The sequence below is a fragment of the Ammospiza nelsoni genome, chromosome 14 (assembly GCF_027579445.1).
Source record: "Ammospiza nelsoni isolate bAmmNel1 chromosome 14, bAmmNel1.pri, whole genome shotgun sequence".
Taxonomy (NCBI): domain Eukaryota; kingdom Metazoa; phylum Chordata; class Aves; order Passeriformes; family Passerellidae; genus Ammospiza; species Ammospiza nelsoni.
This window is the reverse complement of record NC_080646.1, coordinates 14,458,724-14,477,119: the sequence shown is the minus strand read 5'-3', so window position 1 is coordinate 14,477,119 and position 18,396 is coordinate 14,458,724. Positions and strand designations below refer to the sequence as shown.

General features: G+C 37.9%; 1 protein-coding gene across 2 annotated transcripts in view; it reads left to right on the top strand.

The window, feature by feature from the left end:
* Nucleotides 1–18,396, top strand: part of THSD4 (thrombospondin type 1 domain containing 4) — a 236,352-nt gene that overhangs the window by 109,617 nt on the left and 108,339 nt on the right. The gene's annotated exons all lie outside the window — the stretch shown is intronic.

Genomic DNA, 18,396 nt, shown 5'->3' with positions numbered 1-18,396 from the left:
CTCATGAACTCAAATAGTGAAAGGTCAAGTTCAGTTTAAATAGTTGGTTTGCCAGGGGAAATCACTGATGAATACAGCCTTGTCCTCTGCATGTCCCAATTCCTCTTACGTGTGCACATCTGGACAATGCCATGTTTGTTTCTGTTCTGTGTTTCTTAGTGCAAGCAAAGCCATAGCTTTGAATTTCCTTTGGGCAGGATAGATCTGGGTGAAGTTGGTTGTGCTTTAAAGCTTTCCTTGATCTCAGTCTAATTCAGAAAGGGCCAGAAACTTGTTTTAACTGCATTTCTGATCCATGACTCGGAAAACTGATAATTGAGTTGTGTCTTACAAACATATGGTCTCTATCACCCTCTGTTGGACATTCTTTCACATTACCAGAACAATAATATCCCTGTGTTACAAACCATTGTCTGTTTTGTTCCCAGGACCATTGGTTTTGGTTAGTATTTTCATCTTACCTTAAGAGGAAAAAGAAGATGGAAAATGCTGAAATAATAAAGATTATTCAGAAGTATAGTAAAGACTATGATATATGAGATGAAATAGTCCTTAAAAAAACTTGAAGTGAAAAAGCCCAACACAGTAGAGTGTTTAATTATAAGAACATATTGTCTGTCTGTGACACTGTCATAACTGGCACATATACTAACCCAAGTGCTGCAAAAACTCACTTTTCATTGAAATGATTATGTATTTCCTGAATCCTAATGAAATTAAAACTTCTTAAATTAATTAAATACTTTTAAAATAAAACAAGACAAGGCAGGAAGAATGGGGTGATATTCTACCTATGTAGAAGAAAGAAGTAGAACAATGATATTGAAAATCAGTTGCATTATTTCTCTGTAAGTTTGGTTTTCTGCACACTTGAATAATATTATTACTGATGGATTTTTTAAAGTGAACAAATGTTTTCCTTGACAGTCCCATTGAGTTCCACTTCTGGTTTTTTATAGTTTTTATTTGGGGCTACAGCTGGTTATTCCTAATACACACACTTGGAATATGTTTCAGTATTATTGAGTAGATGTTGTTTTTGTAAATATATTTGCTACTCCTCTTCTAACCCTACATTTTGACAGTGCTATTAAAGAGTGACTGCCAATGGGACTTCCTTCAATTTGCTATTTAGTCAGAATTGTCTGTTTTCTTCCTTCAAGATTTTTTCCTTCTTTTGTGTGAATTGTGTGTATCCTTACATTTCTTCTGGAGACAGTGGGTTGCTGCTACTCAGTAACTTTTAATCTTAGAAGAAAAATGCAGAGAGAATATGGAGGAGACTTTAATAAACAAGCGATGAGAAAAGAATTTTCTTAATAATTCTGACCTTGCCCATAGATTGAGAAAGTGCCTCTAGAGCAGAATGTCGCATGTGTTGTTGCATGTGTCTGGGACACTCCCACTCGGAGAAGCCGTCCCAGTACCTGGGCATGTGTACGCACCGACTCGAGGTGGTTTTGGAGACACAAACGTCACCTGGGAGCTGTGAAAAAAATTGCTTTGGCAGAGCTGTTAGTTACCACGCGAGGGCGCGCTTTACAAAGGATCATTCAGCATTTCACCCAAAATTCTGTTTGGCTGGGAACTGTAGATACCTCTCAAAGGTGCGTGAAACAGTTATTTTGTCTCCTGATATTTATATTATATTTTCTCTTGCAATGTAGTTTGTTTTCGTCTTCCAGCTAACTGCTGACGTTTGTAGAAAAATATCTACACAGTTTTAAGACGAACTGTGTAAGTTAAGTTACACACTGTAATTTAAGTAGCAAAATGATTGGTAATAGAGATTTTACTTGCCTAAAACAAAAAGAATGCATCAGCTATTGAAAACCTTGCAAACTTTCTAGAGAGGTAACTTGTGTCAGCTCTAGGAAGCATAGCCAACCATGCTAAATCTCCATCAGAAAAGCAGGATGAGGCAAGGAGCTCCTATTTGGAACTGTGCTGGTGTGTGCTAATGTCCAGGTAAGAGAACTATAGATGACATTATTGTTTTAAGTTTGCCTTTGAACTGGTGTGAAATCTGGTGGTAGGTGGTTGTGAGTAGCAAATATTCAAGTTCAGACAAAATGACTAAGCACTGGATCTGCATATTTGTTCTTTTCCTATTGTCCAGCTGCCTCTTGTTCTGGAAAAGACTTCACAGTGTAAAGGATGGAGCTCCTCACTCTTCCATGGAGCTGCTGTCTGAATCTATAGTTCTGCTATAAATGACCCAGGAAAACAGACCTTATCAGGATCAGATGTTATTTACAATGGCATTTAACATTTGAAAAAAAACCCCACCAAACCAACCAAAATGGTATTACAAAATACCTTCATTCTAAAAGGTTTTTAGCTGCTTTTATGTGTGTTACATACATAGCACAATGCTTGGAAAAGGTTTGTTTTGCTTTGAAGCAAAAGTAGGTGCTGAAGTGCAGCAATGGCCAGTCCAGATTCTGGCTCCCTCTGTGCTCCACACTGTGCTCTCCTGTCTGATGTGGTCAGAAATGTCTAACCTGCCTATCAGAAGCAGCTTGAGATACAGCAAAGTAATAGAGTGTTGTGGACCTTTATTTTGTTCTTATTTCTGCAATTTTAAAAATAATTTTTCAGATGTGGTTTGTCTTTATAAAAAGGTAGAATATAATCCTTATCTGCAGTATGCCTTTGTCTTCCTAGATTGGCTGACAGTAGAAAATACATCCCAGATTTGAGCTTAATTGTATCACTAGAGAAGTTGTTCTGAAAGCAAATGCTGTTATCTCTAATGATTAAGTGACACAATTAGGGAATTTTATTATCCTTGAGTTATGCTTCTCTTTGAACTAGTTTTAAAATGATGTTGACAATGATAAATCCAAAGTAAAGCTGAAAAAAAATCTGAAGTTTTCAAGAATGCTGGGTATACAGTGAAGTAGAAAATAAAATATTGCATGTTGTTAGGCCTTGGTTTTTTCTGATTAAACAGTTTGATGTATATCAGGTTGAAAGTGAAGTCAGGGGTTTATAAATAATTAATTATTCCCTAGGTTGGAATAATCAAATGATCACTCCAGCTTAGTTTTAAAGAAACAAGATAAAGTCCTGTGGGATAGTGTATAAAAGGAGGCTGGGAGTGTTCATGAAGACACATTTAGTGACACACCAATCCCTTCACGTGCTTGTTCATAAAAAACCCTGAACTCATGACCACTGTTTTTTTCCCTGAAATACTGGCTTTCTGTGATGGAGAAATTAAGTGCAGACAAGAAAAAAGGAGTTTGGATAAAAACAGAAAATAAATGTGATCTTAGCTATTCCTTTTTCTCAATCCCTTGCCAAATATTCATGGATGCACTCGAACAAAACCAGCTATGGTTGCCCATAGGAAGATAGATTGCAGCACTATCCTGCATTCACAAATGAGGAAACCAACAGAGAGCTGTGAACTCTGTATCATGGTGGAGGTGAAGGGTTTGATGTCTCATGTCTCTTATGCAGAAATTACTAAGATGTAGTTTATGCCTTTTAGGTAACCAGTAGAACCAAACCTGTTTTGTGTTAGATTACAGCAGTTCAAAGAAAAAAAGAAAACAACCAAGAAATTTCAACCAGTTGAAATACATTTGATTTCAATGAAAGTTTGGGAAAGCAGTTGTAAAAAGTCATGTAGCTAGTGCAGGACCCCTCTTCTGAGGTTAAATAGTAGAAGGAAACAAAGTAATTTAGATTTTATTGTAAAGAAACAAAGAGGGGTGCAGCAGAAGTAACATTCTGCAGCTCACATTGAAGGGATCTGTTCAACACCTGGACGAGCCAGCAGTGGGGAGAAAGCTATTAAGAAGGGGACTGGCTGCATAAATATTCATTCTTGTTCTCCTATTTAGAAGAGGGCTGAAAACTTCACAATTACTCCTGCAGTATAAATGATACCTTTTGCTGTTAAGTGGCTGAATTATGTTTCTCGTCCTGGAAATGTTCAAGCCATTTGACTTTCAGCATCTCATTGTGCTGGTTAGCTTGGTTCTCCCAAAAAGGGCTTTTAGATTCCTCTCTGCAGAATGCTTAAAAAGATCCTTGGTCAGCTGCCTGACAGTAGAGATTGTCAGCAGACCCCCTCAGACAGGTGTTGACATTGGAGCATCTGAATTTGGCTCCCTGACCCTGTGTTCTGTGGCAGTAGAGGCTCTGAATGGGCAGCATCAGCTTTGTACCATTGTCCCAGAAAAATTCTGGGAAGGGGAACTCACTCACTGTGGGGGGTGGTGTGTTATGTCGTGCACAAAAATAAAAATGAAGAAGCTGTTCTTGAATTTATTGTTGTCTGCTAATGTTCATACTAGAAGACTGTCACTGTAAACAGTCACAAATTATTTTATCATCATAAACATAAGAAGAGCAAGGAGAATAAAAAAGAATTGTACAGCATTAGAGCAAGCTTGTATATCACATATTTCATGAGAATTCTCCTTTGGTTGTGTACTTTCTCTCTGCTTGCTTGCATGGTGTCAGTTACTAGAATTTAACCTGCAGTAGAGTTGGAATGTGCAGTAAAACTTTAATTTACTATACATTAAAGAAAAGACATATGTATGGTAGAGACAGCTTATTAGCAAATTCTCATGGCAGGTGGGATCATGAAGTAGATGAGGGGCTATTTATGAACAGTTGTGAGGAAAAATAAAGGCTTTCATGTGGGAGGATTTATGAGGTGAGTGCTAAAACAATAATTGAAACAATAAATGGAATTAGTATTCATTTTAATTTGATTTGTTTTGGTACTTTCTCTGTCACTTTCAATCCATGCTGCTTCCTGTGATATCTGTGGTCTGGAGAGCAGGGTTTTTTCTTTGTTTGCAATTGTACTCCCTTGTGCTAGCAGTGGTAGCTGTGTTGACTAGTGATATTTCAGGCCTCATCTAAAAGTCAGTTCTTAGAAATACAGTATGGAAGTATATTTAAGTGTATTTACAGCTTTTACAGCTAAAGGTTTTTTCATCTTTTTTTTTTTTTTTTTTACGATACTCTTATACGTGATGACAGGTGAGTATTGGTAGTATTTTAATTATTGCTAAAACAGATAAATCACTGATTAAATGAAAAATTTATTACAATTCAATAATTTCAGGAACTTCAGAATTTAGGCACTAAGGCTTTGACTTTGTTAATTCTAATAAACTACCAGATGCCAGTAACCCAGAAGTCTTAGTGAAAACAGAGGAATTTTTAGAAAGCGAGGACAGTGCAGCAAAATGTTGTCTGACCTAAGCTGATGTTTACTAAGGAGCCAAAGAGTAAGTTAATGCTTAATTTTGTTTTGATGACTTCTAGGAGCAAATTGAAAATGCTAATAACTGTAACAGAATATTCCAAAATACCTATTATTTAGTCAGGAAACTGAAACAGCAATCTTGGAAATCTACAGGAAATTAAGTATTTAGGCTTTGTTTTCATTTAACTACATTATAATATTACTTTAGAGCCTGGAAAGGGTCCAGTATGTTTTTAGGCACTTCTTTTAAAGCAAAGATTACAATTTTGGTAGACTGGGATAGGCAAACTTGTCACATGAATAAATAAATCCTTGGGAAGAAGGTCCATAGAGGCTGTAGTTGTGCGTAGTATCTATTTTTCTTTTTATGCAGCACTTGCACACACAGATATAGATGACCCAGAGCAAATAGTTGAGGAGCTGCTCTGTTTTGAAATATGCTGGAAGTATTGACTCACTGTGTTAGACCAAAACTGTGAAAGCTGTAACTCTTGGGATAGGCAGGTGCCACTGTGTGACTGTCTCGTGGAGACCAAGTCCATGGGCTGGGCTGAGTGGCTGCTGCTTGCTTCAGAGAGCTGCTGTGGATGCAGATCCCTATTCCAACCAACTGTGGGACCTTGGATATTTCATTTACACTCTGGTTGTTGTTAGTCTAACTTGTGCAAGGGAACTGAGTGTCTGCTGAGTGTGCAAACTGCACCCAGAAGCTTTTTTCTGGATGCTGTAGCCCTGTTAAGAACCAGTTTTTTTAACCAAAGTGGAGCCCAGTAGTTTTGGGACTTCCCTCCCTCTCTTGGGTGTCTTGCTGGCAACTGGTTCTCATCTCTTCCATGTGATACATCTTTGTTCCAAATGTGTTTCTAATGTCCAGATTCTCCACCTTAAGATGAGAATTACGTAGCAAATCTTTGTTTCATAGGATTAATGTGATTTGTGTGTCCTAATGCTAGTGAAAAGTACTTAAGGCCAAATTAACAGCAGTGTTGTGTTTCTGTAACAATCTGGGTTTGTGTAATTTATGTATATTTTGACCATACTTGTCTGCAGGAAGTTGTGTTTTGCCTTTCAGCTAAACAAAGGTGGGAGAATATTCTAAGGAAAAGCAAGAATCTGAGTCTTAACCCTTTGCTGAGACCAAAGTTTGAATTTTTGTGCAGCAGCTCATGTTTACAATTTAGATATAATTTAGTTTCACTTCAGTTTAAATTTCACAGTGCTTAAGCTTTCACATTAGGGTTTTGAGCTTTTTACAAAAGTTCAGAAAAAAAATAATCCTGGATGCCATCTACTACCACCTCAGTCTGTGAAATTTAATAAGATTAGAGATTGAAAAATGGTGTACAGCTAGATCAAAATGAGCTTGTTCAAACTTGGTGAAATTGAACTTTTAGCAGAACCTGAAATTGAAAATGTGGCCAAGGTTAAAGTTGTTGTGTCCAGAGTCAAGCAATCCTAGTAGTTCACTGGCAGTGTTTTAGTGTAGTTTGCCTTGTGTGTAATTTTTACAAATCCTGTGAAGTGGAAATCAGAAACATACATATATATGTATCTCATAACAGGGAAAGATAAATTTGAAACAAAAATGTGTTTTCTTCTATAAAATACAAAATGTTTTTTACAGGTATTGCCTTTTTCTTTCCACAGTAGAACTGTGCCTATAATTGTAGTAAATGCTCTGTTGACCTTGCAGAAATCAGAAATGTCAGACTTGTTAGTTACTGATATTGCACTGTTGATGATGCTATTTATATGTAGTCTGGCTTATTCTTATCAGGGTCATGAACACACAAAGAACTGTAGTGTCAGAGGTGGGAACGTGCAGATCAGTTTGGTTCCTGTGTAAATATGAAAAATATCTGCAGAATTCTAGTGAGCACCTTAAGAAACTAGTTGTGAGAAAAAGCAGTCCTCTAGTCCCAAACATTTCTGTGACAGAGGCACTTCCCTTCCCTTCCCTTCCCTTCCCTTCCCTTCCCTTCCCTTCCCTTCCCTTCCCTTCCCTTCCCTTCCCTTCCCTTCCCTTCCCTTCCCTTCCCTTCCCTTCCCTTCCCTTCCCTTCCCTTCCCTTCCCTTCCCTTCCCTTCCCTTCCCTTCCCTTCCCTTCCCTTCCCTTCCCTTCCCTTCCCTTCCCTTCCCTTCCCTTCCTGTGTTAATTCCCTGTACCCCAAGCTGTAGAGGGGTGTGAGCCTTTGCACATGAGTGTAATGTATTTCTGTAGATGTTTCAAGTGTGCCTTGGTGATATCTTACACAATGCGAACTGGAAGAATTGCTTAGCAGAACATTTTTGAAGGGGACTAAGTTCCTGCAGTGATGTTAAATGCATGTTCTTGCAAAGGAGATGCTGCTTCTTCAACATCATCTTGACATAAGATTCCAATAAATGAATGTAGTCTTGTTTTCCTAGAAGGCTGTTTCCCACCATATCTGTGTGACTGATTTGTACCCTTTAGCACACACAGTTTGACCCAGTTACTTAGAGTGGGAAGTGCAATGAAAAGAAGAATTGGAATTCTTTAGTTGTAACTTACTTGGTGTTTTTGTTGATGATATTCAGAGCAGAACCAAATCTAGACAGTTCTGTCATGGAGCTGGAGTCACACAGGTAAGGAAGAGCATTCTGTGGAGGAGATAATGGGGACTTTGGAGTCTTACACAGCTTGGGTAGAATGTTGGAAATGTTGGTTTCACACACCTGTGCAGTATGTGCAGTACAGCGAATTTCTTGAAGAAAACATGGTTTAAAATTAACTGTTGTTTGCTCAGGTTAGAATGTGCTTAGGGGCTGGATGTGACACTACATTATTGCAGATTCCCCAGAAAACAGTAACCACCTGTGACTATGAAGCTTGTTCATGTCAAGTAGGAAATAATGCAGCCTGGAATTGCTGAGGCTCAAGATAATAGGTTTGCATTCCATTTGCTGTGGGTGAAGGGTTTTACAATTACTGTAGTTCTGTTCCTCATTTCAGTAACTAGCTGTAGCTTAAATATTGATTTTACTCACACTAAAAAATTAAGTTTCCTAAAAGAAATCAACCTTTTGGAAAAAGGTAATCTTTTTAGAGTAGCTCCTAATTTTTCTGTGAACTTTCATGATCCAAAACAGTATGAACAAGAGGCAGTGACACTGTCCCTTGAGGAACAGAGGTAGCTGCTAGGGGGAAAATTGAGTAAACATACTTATTAGAAGAAAAGCCAGGCCTGCATCTCAACAAATTCTGCAGCAAATTGATCCATTTTTAGCAATCTCATTGCTAAAATAGCTGAAAGCTATTTTAGGCTAGAATTAATTAGTTCCATTAACTGTTGTGCTGGAGCTTGAGACAGTGACCTTAGGAAGAACAACAGAAATATATCTTGGACCTCTGATTTCTTCATCTGGTCCATTGGGATTCAGGACACCTTTTCTGTTGTTGCTGAGGAAATTGTCACTTCATTGAGAATACTCTGGGCAACACATAGATAATACTGGAAAAGCATCTTGTTTTGATTGGTTTCTTTACTTTTTTTCTTTTTCTTTTTGGGATGCATTTAATGGTGAATTGTTTCCTTTTTGGTATGTTCTTTGGGAGCAGGCAAATTTTTATAGTGATGGATGTCTCTCTGCTGAAGAGAACATTATTTTAGGGGGAAACATTGAGTTTCCTGGAGCTACCAGTAATTCTGTAAAAACTAATAAATTTTATTTGTGCCTTGAAATTCAGTGCAATAAACAGGCATGAATTTTTTCTGAGCATTACTAGCTAGTATGTATTACATGACTTCAAAAAGGATGTGATTCAGTTTAGGTTTTTGGGTGTGCCTCACCCCCCTTGCTTCTGGTGCCATTTGATTTCAGTGATTCTACATTGCTTAGATATATTTCTGTATTTTAGAGACTACATTAAGGTATTTTGATCAGCACTTGAATCTTCTTGAGGTAAAAGTTCTACATCTTTGTCTTACTGAATATTTTTCTTCAGGGGATTAAAGCCAGATGTACCATGCACACATAGAGGTAGTGCTTTATGTGAAGTAGATATATGGGTTTGGGTTTCCATAATTTTCAGTACTTAAAATGCAAAGACCACTATATCTGAATTTACTTCAGCCATTGCAGAAGATCTCTTTGGGGTTTGTGTTGATAGACCAATCTCATTTTGTTACGCTTGTGTATGTGACCAAAGTTGAAGAAGAACTTGGTTAACCTTTCCCACATTTTTAAAAATAGAAATCCTCACATTCATGCAGTTATTTAATGATTTAAAATTCTCATAAGCAGTGCATGTCAAAAAAGTTTTATATAGTAAAATAGTAGAAGGACTGAATGTGAAATATCAAGAGGTATGAAAGAATATGCATTCACTTAAGCCAATTTAAATGAAATGTGAACACAGGCAAATTGGTCCCTAAATTTGGGGTTTTAATATCAAAATATTAATTTCAATGTCTGCTGAGAGGGAGGAAACAACTGTTAAGATTTATTCAGGTGGCCTTGCCCAACCATTGAAGTGTCATCTCGTTGTTGTGCTGAATGGAGGAAGTACCTAAGCACTGAAACTGTATGAGTGTCTGAATAGCTGGCATTTAGACCCTTAAGTTGGCATGGTGACCTGCATGGAAGCATCCTAAAATATCTGTACTCTGTAAGACTAGAAAATAATTGTGTATATATATCTCCTACCATGGCAAGGACTCATTTTAAAGGGATTGTTGCAGTTTATACTCACATGTCAAGAAATGGAGCATGACTGAAAAGTCTTTGACCTGTGGAAATCCTACCTGCATGAGGATATTGTTTTACAGCCTATAGAATTTTATTAAAACAAATAAATTTTATTACTGCAAGACTTGTTTGTTTAGAGTTGGCTGCATGTGGCAGATGCAGTTTATCTTACGTGCCTGAAGTTTGTTAAGTCCCTTTGCCAACACAAAGTCCCAGTGTGATGGACATGACTTCTGAACTCTGGAATGTTTGCAGGGGGCTCCTACACTGCTCCAAGGTCATTCACCTCTGTTATGGACACTAATGAATTTGTACAGCTACTGAGGCTAGGCTGGAGCTTGGAATTGCTTTTGTAGGTTTGTTTTCCCCATCTGGTACATTTATAAAGCTTAAATTTCTATTTTCTAGGAGAGGAAGACTTTAAAAAAAAAAAGTTACTGTTTTGCAAGTAGTACTTGTACATTGTGATATATATCATGGATGCTTTACTGCTACTGTTTGTGCTGCTGGGGACCAGATAGGGGATAGAACCAATTAAACCAGTCCAAAATGAGATTATAAATAGCAGTGTTAACTAACTGCATCTTGCTGGACTGTAAAACACTTGTGCAGGACTTTTTAAAATGTGTGCTTCCAATTGCTTTTGCCTAACCTTTCAGTTGTACCAGATACTTAAAGCACTGGATATTTCTTTGCTTTTCAGGAGGCATTACAGCAAACTATGATGTATTTTCTGTGAAACTAATGTATTAGGAGTTTAAAGTCTTGTGTTTTTGTAGTTATATTAGTGAAAACAGTACTTAAGAGAAGCTTCAGGCTTATTTTGCACTATGAGTCATTGTTAAAAAATGGGTTCATCTTATTTGTTTTCTCCTGCAAGGCAGCTTTGCTGAGTAAAGTATAACTGAAATTTGATCCCTCAGAAAATGTGTTCAGTCTAGTTGTTCTTCTAATGTTAAACTTTATGGTAACCATTTTATAAAACTACATAAAAATCTTATCTAAAAATCAGTTTTTTGGCCATTTGAACTATCATGTCTGAGTGCCATTCTGAGAGAGAAATAATTATCCTGGTTTTATGCAATAGAAAGCTTTTGGTTTTTTTTTTTTTGTCAGAACCTTATTATCTTTATCTACCCTGATTATTAGGAAGGATGAGGAGGACTCATCAGTCTTGGAAAAATCTCACTTCTCAAGTGTGTTTAAATCATCTTAATAATCTGAATGAAACCATTGCCACTTCATGTTCTAGAGGCTTACAGCTGCCTTTGCTCTCTTTTGAACATCTGTCATGCAAAGGGGAGGAAGTTGGAAGTCCTCAGTTTCACCATTTGCATTGTGTTCAGCCCTCAAGTTTTTCTGTGTCTAACATGCTGTAGAAGTTTAAGCTGCAGGACTGAATTCTTGATTACAGCAGTGCACCTTGTTGAAATTATATTCCAAATTTAGACTTTGTATACATTGTTCTAAAACTATTTAATATGAGGTTCAACCCAATAACAATTGAGGGAGGTGTCAGTGCTTAGCAGCATTGGAGAATTGTATTCCTTAGTAACTAGAAAAATGAGAAACAGCATTAACACACAAAATGCTTACAGTTTTCTTTTACTTATGATTTCTAACAACTTTATTGAATGAATATTCCTAAAAGTGCTCAATTTAGGTTTGAAAATATCTTGGTAGAATTCAATAGCTGGATTGCCAGCTAAAGCTAACTCTGATTGTTGGGACTTTCTGTAAGGATAGTTAAATTATTTGTTATGTTGTGCATATTTCCTAGAAAGCTGCTGTGCCTGCTTACAGCTCTGCTGAACATTTGTTCTCCATCCTGTTTTTTCCCTTTTTTAAGGGCTTGGGACCAGGCCAAAGAGCACAATTATGCTTACATGGACCTTGGTTTTTAAATGCATGCCTAACTAAGCAAGTAAGCAGTCCCATTAAAGTCAATGGGATTAGGTGCATACTTGGAGTTAGGTGCAGGCTTAAGTGCTTTGATGAATTGAAGCTTTACTGACTGACTGAGTCTTGTAACACTAGAAAGCATTTCCAAGCCAGATATACTAATGAAAATGCTTTACTAATGTATCTCACATGGATACAATCAGAAACACATATTTAATAGCGGAAAAAGTTACAGTAGATGAAAAAATAGTTAATGACACAGGAATAGTGTCCACTGCTGTTGCACTGAAGTAGGAAGTACAGCATGTGACACATTTTTTTGTTTATTTCAATGGGAAATAATTGCAGCCAACCTAACACAGAGAGCTGTGGTGGCAGTAGTTTATCAAGTCTTGAACAGCATCATTCCAAAATCTGCCAATTACTCACATGGGGCTTTTGGCTCTGTATTTTTACAGGCTATCTGCAAACTAGCAATTTCCTTGAGTGATCTTACTTCTGAATGTAACATTTTCTCTGGCTTTTTAGTGGTTTCCAAGCAGAAATCTGTATTTGGGTAAACAAAGCAATGCTGTGACTGTTTTCCAGCAAAAAGAGAATTCATATAAACTATAAAGCAAATCTGTTTCTGAACTGGAGCCTTTGAGAGAGATCTCGCAGGTGTGTAGTGATCAGCATATCCTGTGACAGTGAGATGAAGTAATCAGTGTGTTCATTTGCAGTCCAACCCAGGCTTTGTATCTTTTCTGCACCGAAGCCTTGCACGCCCGTCAGCCCTCAGCCTTCCCAGTTGTGGGAGCTCACCTCTGTCTGCTGCCTTTGAAAGTGTCACATGATTGCTCTGACTGTGTGTGTGACAGGGAAACCCTGACTCTGCCTGCGAGGGGAAGGCCAAAAGCCATGGCAGGACAAGGAAAGCTGCTTGATTCCTGCAGCTCCTGGCTGTCTGCTGCTCTCTAGGAATAAAGAAGGAGCACAGGCAGGGCCACAAGGAGGCTCTGGGCAGGTGAGGAAGGAACACAGGTTGCTCAAATAACTCCCCAGACAGGGATGCAAGAGATGTTTCCATACCCAAATTTTCTCTGTTGCCATGGCATGATAAAAATAAATATTGTTCAGATCTTAACTCATATGAGCATTTTAAATCATCAGTTTGTGCTTGTGCACATACTGTGAAACCAGATGATCTTTTCTTAATCTTTGAAGACTTTCTGGAGACCCTTTCCCCTCTAACAAGCCCATTTAAGTAACTGCACAAGTTTACAAGCCAAATCAAGGGACTTTGCAAAGCCCTAGAAGGTCTTTACTGGTCTCATGAGGGCAGTGGGCTCTAGTTTGAGAACATCTGCTGTACACAGTATCAGGTATTATGTAACTGAATTCTTTTCAGATGCCAAACTGTCAAGTTTTTTATTCCTGCTGTAACATAAAGTTGTAACTAACAAATAACAAGCCCAAATTGACTGAATGTTTTGATACTGTTTAATTGCTCTTTGCTGCTGTTTCTGAGTGAATTTTTCCTTTAGGAAATAAATATTCCTTTAGGGAATAACTAGGTTGGTGCTAAGGCTTGTGAGAACAAAGATATGTGCTGAAATCACAAGGTTTCTCTTTTTCATATGTGTTTGACTTGGGGACTTGGGAAGTTCAGGGAAATGCATAAATGTAAGTTTTGGGATTTAATAGTGGAACACATTAATTCTGGGTACAGCAAAGAATAAATCCTGTTTTACAAATTCTTAGATTGTGCTTCTATGTATTTGTGGAGTGTTAGAGGTGTAAGTAAAAAAACATAGGTAGATTTTTAATCTCTTCACATACTCCCAATGGAATACTGCTAGAGATTAATCTAAACCAGTGAATTTTGCAAATGTACCTGCAAAAGCTGCATCAGGTTTCAGTGTTCTGATAGACCCAGTTGTTTTTTTCTAAGTACTTTGTGTCATGTACTTGTGCTGCAAAACAAGTAGAGCAGATAAAATTACGTCTGTAGGGGTTTTTTTACTTGTCTGAGGCTAGAATGTGTAAACCACTCTTTTTCATTTTAAGCCTCTCTTTCCTTGGAGCTTTTTTAAATTGCTATTTTGGGTTGTATTTCTGATAATATTTTTAGCACAATATAATTTATCTTGATAGTTTTGGCCCAGTAGCTGAGTAATTTGATGTCAGTGTAGCTATTTGGTCTTTGTAAATGTCTTCTGTCCTAATATTCTGACTTCTGAGCTTTTCAGTAAATCAGATTTAATAACTGCAGCCTTTTCTCTTGGACTGGCATATTTAAGATTTATGCTGCATTATTCCTAATGCTTTTGATGAAAAACCAGGAAGCCTGTGATCAGTCTGTTTGTTGAAATGAGCCTGGGTTCAGAAGCACTGTTGGGTCTTTTGCCTGTTGGTCATTGCTGGTGTGGTGGAACCCACAGGATGACACGCTTGGTTACAATGACATTTTCTACAAACATTTGGAGGTGCAAAAAGTGGGAGAACTGACAGTACTATAAGAGTGGTAAACTTCAAAATAACCTTCTGCTCTAAAAACCTTCAGAACTTAATGGATGGTATGAAAGTCAGCAGTCAGTTATGCATGCACATTTGTTGAATTATTTTTCTTACACTAAGCATAGACTTACACTGTGATTTTGATGCAGTGACTATTGAGTTTGTTTCCATGTCCCAATCCAGAAGGTGATGTGGTGTCTCTGCAGAGAGATTTAATTCAGAAGCTTTCTTTCCTGTGTTTTTACTTTATTTTTTTCCTTTTTTTTGTTTTAGCCTCTTCTAAGATAATAGTTAAAATTTTACCTCTAAGACTGGGGTATGCATATGACATCCAGTCAAAAATTTTCAGCCAAAAGCCTCAGGCGCTCAAATAATCTACTTCCAGCTTGCTTTGAAGTAATCCTTTGCCATGCTTTTTGGCAGGCGGATCCAAGGGGTTTTGGCTCATGCTCCTTGCCATGCAGAAGCTTTGTAACCGCATGATGCTGATCCTGAGTGTGCCTGGTACTTTGTCTCAAAAGGCATGTGGTCCCACTGTTAAATTTTACACCTTTCACCCTTGCTCTGTACAGGGAAATTTGGCATCTGGTGAGTTTGAAGGAGGACAGAGGGAGTTGCATCTGCTGCAAAGTATCATGTAGGCATTTCTTTAGAAGTAACTGCATAGAAAAAATTGCAAAATGTACCATCTTTGGCTGTAAGGCAGCAGTGCTCAGTGAAAAACTGTAAGCAGGAATCTTTGGATGTTGCTCTGTGATGTTTGTGTTGAGTGGGTGCACTGATTTATGAAAATCTTTTGTGGAAGTTTTTACCAGTAAACCTCAGTTTTCACGTGGTGGACAATTATTTCAGCAGCTGTGCCTAGGGCTGTCATCTAGAGAATATTATGGTTCTGAAAACATTTTAGCATGCCAGCCTTCTACTCAGGAGTAATTAATTTCTATAATAAGGTTTTAGAAGGCTTAGTTAGTAGTTTACAATTTACTGTGTTCAGATTGGCTTTTTTGGAATCATATGAACCCCCCAGTGATTTGAGTCTCTGGTTAATTCCTTGGCACGGTTGCCAGTGAACCTTGCGTGGAGAAACCTGACTCCTGGCACAGGAGGGCTGTGTATCCCAGGGCTGGTACAGCTGCACAGAGCTCAGCTCGAGCACTTCAGCAGACTGATCTACATGGCTGCTTGCAGGGCTGCCTCAGAGCCTCCAGGGGCTGGCAGACCGAGAGGAGGAGGAGGAGATGGGCTCCTGTGTTCTCCTCAGTTCTAAGAGTGCTGTTAAGGAAAGATACACAGAATATGTAAGATATCCCAAAATATTTGGGTTTTTCAAGCTTTTGACCCTATAGCATTTAGTGCATGCTTTTTTATGTTGAGGACTCTTGACAGTTTGGTTTTTTTTTTTTTCCTTTGGAAGTCTTTTTTAGGGACAAAGAAAGAATAAGAATTCAATTACATACAAAATGTAAAATGTCATCAGGAGTTCATTTTGAACACAGTTGCAGACTTCCTGCACAAACTCTTCTCTTTATCTATTGAGCATTTGTTTTTCAGTGCTATGCCAGCTGTAATAGCTCTGGGCATAACATGGGTAAAAACTCTGAGATTTTTGGAGATGTTCCTTTTGGAACAATGGTGGAAGACACTTGCCAGCACAGACCTGACCCAGTAGTTGTTGGTTTAGCTTGTCACAGCTAAATTATGTTCTGTACTCAGAGCAGATCCCTTGAACACTCCCTTGGGAGATCTCTGCCTTGCACAGCAATGAGTGTGCTGGTGAAAACCTTCAGCGACCTGGGAGTTTGGAGTCCTGAAGTACCTGGTGCCTTGCTTAAAAAAAGTGTTCCAAGTACTTTCTCATGAATGTTTTGTTGGGATTTTGAAATACTGAGCTGAATTGCTTGCTGGAAAAGTAGTTTACATTTGTAATTTAAATTTTTTTTATTTATTCTCAAAATAAAGAGGTGCTTACTTTCCAAAGAGTAGCACTCTCAGAAGCACATCAGAAATCTAATGCTGAATACAGGGAACAGTCATTTTTGAGCAAAGGATGCTTTTAGAGATGTTTTTACATTTTTATTGCTTTATGGGGGAGATTTTCTCAAAGCGCTGGGTAAGATGAACACAGCAGATGTGCTGACTTGCACTAGGATCTCTGGGTTTTTTGCACTTCAGGTGCTTTTGAAAATTTCCCCAAGGGCAAGGTGGGTTCTTGACTGAATGGATTTAATCAGCTTCTCTTTGGATTTGCTAAGCATTAAATATTAATTATTGAAACTTTAATGTGAAATTGAAGATGAAGTTTTACTTTGGAAATCTTTTGTAGCAATGCCATGTTCCACGAGCAGATCTTTTAGTTTAGTGAATTGAAGAAACTCAAATCTCACAGGGTGAGCTCCAGTTTTCTACTTGTCCTTATCTTTGATGTCAGCAGCAATCCCTTGAGGGTTGTGAAGGAATCCCTTGAGGGTTCTGTGGGTCAGAAGTGCATGTCCTGGTTCTGATCACTGTCACACCTCTGCTCCCCAAAGAGGAAAGGCATATATATGAAAGTTGATGTATGTTTAGGAATGTCTTTTTCTGTAGACATTGCATCTGTGCAGTCTGTGTCTTACTGCACAGGGAAAATGTTATTGCCACCCACAGATTCTGTTCGGAATGGAATAAAAGTTCAGGAAAACAATGGAAAAGCAATATCACTTTTAATTATCTGATAAACTATAGATCAAAGCCTTTCAGGATTATAATGTTAATAGAATATAATGGTTACAGTACTTATGTCATTTACAGACAGAGAAAACTTCTTTCAAAATTGTCAGTAGAGACAACCTGGCCATGTTTGTTTCTAGATGACAAAGGTGTTACAGCCTGGTGCACAGGTTTTGTATTCGACATTCTTACTTGTTAAATAACTAATTTAAAGTGTTCAGTTGAGTTTTGCAAGTATGCACTTTTATTGTTTTGTGAAGGGTAATTCTTAAACACATTCTTTAATTTTCCATTTTTTTGTTTTGTCCATTTGGCAAGCATTTTAAATCATGACCTGAATAATTTTATATGATCTCTCTCAATATATCCTGAGATAATCACTTCAAAAGTATTACTCCTAATGCCTTTGCTTGGATACAAAGTGCTCAACAACTGAATGGATGTTACATTCCTATTTCACAGTATGCTGAGAAGAGGCACTTACCTGTGAGTTCACACTAAGCAGTGAGAGTCTGTCTCTAACCCATTTAGTTCCTGCACCTTTTTTCATCATCACACTTGTCTTCCAGTATTCCCTCTCAGTTCATCATGAGTATTAGTCAGAGCCCTTCTCCTCCCACTTGACTCCCATCTTTTCATTAGCAGCTCCTTCCATTCCATTCCTGAGGCTGAGCTTTTGTTCCTAACAAGGGTTACCCCTGCTGCAGTCGGTGTTCTCTGGCCTCTTCTTACTCCTCATCACTGCACTGTCAAAAGTCCTCCAGGAAAGTTTTTCATTTTAGCCAAGGGACCACACAGCTAGAAAAAAACTTGCACAGGGAATAAGAACATAGTGCAAAAATAATCTAATCCTTTGTTTTGCTGTTTTTAATGGCCTTTTTTTGTGCCCACTTTGGTTCATCTGGAATGTTCTTATTTGCAAACCTGCAATGCAACTGTGCTGCCTTCTTGTCTTTCCACAGTTCTAGGAAACCCTTTATTCACTGTTTAGGGTCTCTCAGGGGATGGGTAGTGGATACCTTCATGGTCATATTTTTATCTAGTACTGGTTAAAAAGTTATCTCTCTGTAGACAGCTACCGATTGTATACAAAAACAACATTGGGAATAGTCTGTAAAATATCTTACGCTAGCCTGGCTTTGGCAAGTCTAAAGCATGAGGGTTTTTTGATGGAATAGTGAAAGGTGATTAGATCACACCCAATCAAAATGCAAAATTTTTACTAGGTCATGATCAGCTCAGACAAACAGTAACTTTTCCAATGTTTGAGTTCAATTAAAATATTTTAAAATATCTAACATTCGTTGCATTCATATTGTACTTAAATAAGCAATAGTGAC